We start from the raw sequence: 4788 nt of genomic DNA on the forward strand, positions 1-4788 counted from the left end.
CCCCCGCCCTTCCTTCCCCTTCCACCACACCACATTTACCAGATGGATGCAGCTCTTCAAGCTCTGAAGCTGAAGAGCTGCGTATCGGATCGGTATTGGCCGACACGCCTCCTTAAAAATCGGCTATCAGTATCAGCCCCAAAAATCTCTTATCCGTGCACCCCAGTGCAAATAATTTTCCTCATTTTGAAGTGTGAATGTGCTAGAATAAGGTTCATACTGTAAATTAGAGGCTCTGAAAAAACCTGACAGTTAGGACAGATATTCTCATTCTCAACACCTTTAGTGCTATTTATTAGGAACGGGTCAAATTGCCCTGAGGGTCTAGGATATCCACAGAAATCAAGAAACGTAAATGACCATATAAATGAACTAAATTATATAATTTTATATGTGCATAATGCATGTTATATGGGACATGTATACAAATAAATTTGTTTTGCATTGACTCTGGTCTGAGCTGATTTTATTTAGGGAAGAACCCTCAGATGAAGGAAAGACATTGTAGCCATGAAGAGGTCTTCAGAATGAAGCATCAGAGTCTGGCCAACAGCCAGAAAGAGAAGTTACTTTAAATAAAATGAGAGCTAGATCCTAGATGCTTTTGAAGATCCAGCTAGCACATATGCATATCTTTAAGCATCTCAGTGGCTTTAAAAATGTGATTCAACCTGGCTTAAATCCTTAATAGCTGAGACCAGTCTGGAACATGTCAAAGATTCATTTTCTTTCCCCTAGACCATTTTCTTCATGCAAGCTTCCTTATTCAATCTGAGCCAGCCTATGCTGTTTTAAAATGAAAAAGAGTTAGCTAGGTTACGGGAAACTTCTCTGAATTCATAGCTGCAGAAGAAATAATAATGTCTCAGAATTCTTCAACACAAATTGAAGTCTTGGTCAGCCTGCTACTGGACAATGTTGAAATGAAATGTTCCAGAGGGCCATTCATGGATAGGTTTCTCATGGATTTGGACACATGTCTCTGTCTCTCTTTGCTGGTGAGTCTTTTGTACATTTTTTTTAGCTCACATTATGATTTTGTGGAATGTATCTGGTAGTAAAAAGGTTTTTTATAATGGACAGGCTCTATAGAAAGGGGATTTTCAAAAAAAACCTGCTTTTTAATACACTTAGAAATTGGAGAGATGCACAATTTTCTGTGGAAAAATTGAAAGTATCCATTCAAGATGAGATCTCAAGAAGATGCTGTTCTGAGAGAGAGAGAACCACGATCAAAAGAAGAGAGCTACGCTGCTATCAATACAGGAATAGAATTGAATTCATTGTTACCTGCAGATCAAGTTGTCCATTTCACTCTGTATAGATGTTCTCTTTGGGAGGAGGCAAGTGGCAGGCCTTTTATTACTTGTGAATTAGAGCAATCTTTTCTACAGCAATTTCACAGTGTTATATACAGGAAAGTTGTCATAGTTATGATGGGAGATGTATCTCAGCCCTCCTTGTGGTCTTTCTGAAAGCACCTTCTCAGGAGTTAGGCCTCTAAACTGTGAATCTCATAGTCCTTCCCCCTTTGGGTGTGTCCACATATGCTGCACTCAGTGGTGTGACTGCAGCTTTTGTACATCTACCTTAGCTAGTTTTAAACTACCTGGTTTGGGTCTGACATTCATGTAGACACGGCAGAATGGAGTTCATTGTGGGGTAGCCACCTGAATGGATACTGCCTGAGGCAGAATCTGCAGCCCCATAGTAAGCTCCAAGCTGTTGCAGTCATGCTGCTATTGGTATCCAGGCTACCCAGGGTATCTCTATAGGAGCTGCACTCCATCACATTTTGACTGCAGTGTACACATACTCTTAGACCGCAACTTGAGTGGACTGCCCCATGTTTCCTAACTGCTTGACAATGCTGCAGGTCTGACTAGGTTTTGTGTACCTGCATTCCCCATCTTTGGGAACCCCTGATTAGTGATAGTCTCTAACAGATGTTTTAAAGAAATATGTCTTTTTTTTTTACTTAGTAGTTGGAAAAGGATCATTTTAAAATGGCAATCAACCTACACATGCGTTTAACCTCCTCTATCCTCCGCTTTACCGAAAGTAATAGGCTTCTCTTTTATGCAGCAGAGACAAACTAAAACACCTGATATTCCTTTCATATGTTCAGATCCTCCTCCTCTTTCTTTGTCTGTTTTGCCAACTCTCACTGGGAATCTGGGGTAAGAAAGTTCCTGTCTCTCTGAAGCTGTTTGGTTTTTGGTTTTGGGCCCCTGATGTACAATTTTCTGGGTTTTTCCCAATCAGCCTGAGCATGCATCAGGATCTGTCCAAAAGAATGTCACCATGATGGCCATTCCATTGTTGACGCAGTTTAAACATGTCTGTACTGCAGTCTATAGTATAGTGTATAGATATTGAAGCCAGCTTTAAAGAAGCTAGACTGGGTACTGAAAGCAGTTTAGCCATGTTAGCATGGAGCTTCCAACAGATTGATTTACCCTGCTTCTCCGTGGAGCTCTGTGCTGCTATATTAGCTCAGGTTTTCTTTGCGTTGCAACCTGCATTGTGGACCTAATCTCAGTCTTAATGGGGTCTTACCACTGGTCTGTTAGCTGTATCTCTCTTCTTGGGTGCTGAATTATATGTATGTCCCCTTTGTCAATCTAATACGCTGTCTTAGAAGTCAAACATATTATAAATGAACTTTATAATTATACAACAAGATAAGTAAACAATACACACATTTATTATAACATGTTCACAGAGTAATTTCACTTCTCTTCTGCATTTCCAATTGATGGCACTGAAACATTTGATAAACTGAAATGAGAGATGACTGGTCACACATGCCATTTTCCCTACCCCAAGGTGGGATCCACATGCAGTTCTGAGCTGATCGATAGTCTTGTGGTTTAAAGCAAGCAACATGATCCTAGACTGGGTCCCACAAATGTGCGTATGTACCTAGTGATAATTTATGGTATTTCTACAGCACCTTTTATCCAAAATCTCAACAAGTTTCAAAACATTATATTAGGATGCACTATATAACAGTGAGGTGCACATTATTGTGAACAGATGGGTAAACTGAGGGACCTAGAGAGACTAAACATCTTATCCAACTCCGGACTCCTTTAAGAATTGTTTGGACACTTATCCTGCTTGGATCCTTTGACTCTAGCTGACTTCCTGCCCTTGGGGCAGGGGGCTGGACTCTATGATCTCCCGAGGTCCCTTCCAGCCTGAATGTCTATGAAATCTATATTTCCTAGAGCCAGAGGAGTTCTAGGAAGTAAACCTATTGGGATGATTCACAGACTTGTCTTCTAACCACTAAATAGAATGATGAGCTATAGATACTGGAACAAATACTAGTTTTACTATATTCTTACAGCCTCATTCCACATGAGCTTAAACATAAGTTAGCCCATAGTGCATATATCTATGTACTGTATGTTTGTTAGGTTATACAAACTCCCCCACACCAACTGATAGGAGTAGATGGTGGTGCTATTATGGAAAATGTGCTCTCTTATATCTATGTATAGTTACCAAGTCATAAATCCATTTGTTTTACTGTTAGTAAAACCTGAACCTACTTTTCCAATTGCTGTAGTAGTAATGAAGATAATGATCCTGCAGTATCATGTAGAGGTCCCTGATGTATTAGGCATTGTACAAACCAACCAACCAATTGTAGTAATTTCACCCATGAGGTCTCAGTCTAAGCAAGACAGGTGGAGTGGAAATGGAGGCAACAAAATGATTGTATTTGGACAAAACAGAACTCTAGTTGATCAAAGTGGTCACCAGTAGCTGCCAGCCACCTACAAATTTTATTTTACTATTCTCACATTTTGAAATGTTGAACTGAATGGTAACACAATATTGTTTGTGGATAAATATCTTATACTGATTTAAGTTAAAAGTAAATGGGAAACATGAACTTTTTCCCAGTGATCATAAAACTCTGTCATCCAGAAACCAACCTTATTAAGCAATGCAAGCAGAAAGAGAAAGAAACTCTACTTATTTTTTTTTATCTACAGGTGTATTGGGGAAGCTAGGTTCACATATTTAGTGATTATTGAAGGTTTGTTCATGCCGCACAGATATGCAGTATATCCAGATATATATTTCATTGTTGACACATTCAGAATATTGCTTTTACTTCAACTATATTTTCCTGCACAGGGCCATGCTTTTTATAGAATGGCATTTTTTTTTTAATTTCAGCACAGTAACTTTTTAGAGAATCATAAGAAACTGTTGAGGAGAATTTAGCTGAGCTGGTTGCAGTAGATTTCACATCAATTCAATAGAAGATGGTTTTAGAGTGACCCTACTGAAGAAGGCTACCCATTTAATGTTGTTTGCTTTGCAGAAGCAGTTTAACCTTCTGATTTCATAGCTTTAATAATTCATGCAGCCTGCAGCTGAATATAGGAAAGTTTTAATCCACTTTGTATAGGTTACAAAGGCCTAGATTGTAGATGTGTCACAAAAACAGTTCCTTTAAGATACTGTTACATCTGTTCTCATCTGAATCTCTCTTGAACGTCAATGTAGATTTTTCTCCTCTTTTTTTGTTTGGATTAATTTTATAATTGTTGGATTTTTCTAGAGGAAAAACCAGAAAATCATTTCCAGGTTTTGATTTCAATGAAATGATTGAAAAACCCTGAATATTTTGGCTGTTGTTCTCCTTGACTATGATGAAGTTTAATAAAAGGTGACCTTCTGCAGGAAAAACTTTGTGAAGCCGGATCCAGGGCACTTCTCAGTCTTACATTTATATATGATCTCTGCTTTAAGGCTCGAACTCTT

The 4788-nt window shown here is 38.7% G+C and overlaps 1 protein-coding gene across 6 annotated transcripts in view; it reads left to right on the top strand.

The window, feature by feature from the left end:
- Nucleotides 1–4788, top strand: part of STK32C (serine/threonine kinase 32C) — a 210420-nt gene that overhangs the window by 94303 nt on the left and 111329 nt on the right. The gene's annotated exons all lie outside the window — the stretch shown is intronic.

Source organism: Alligator sinensis, unplaced genomic scaffold (assembly GCF_000455745.1).
Source record: "Alligator sinensis unplaced genomic scaffold, ASM45574v1 scaffold195_2, whole genome shotgun sequence".
Classification (NCBI taxonomy): Eukaryota; Metazoa; Chordata; order Crocodylia; family Alligatoridae; genus Alligator; species Alligator sinensis.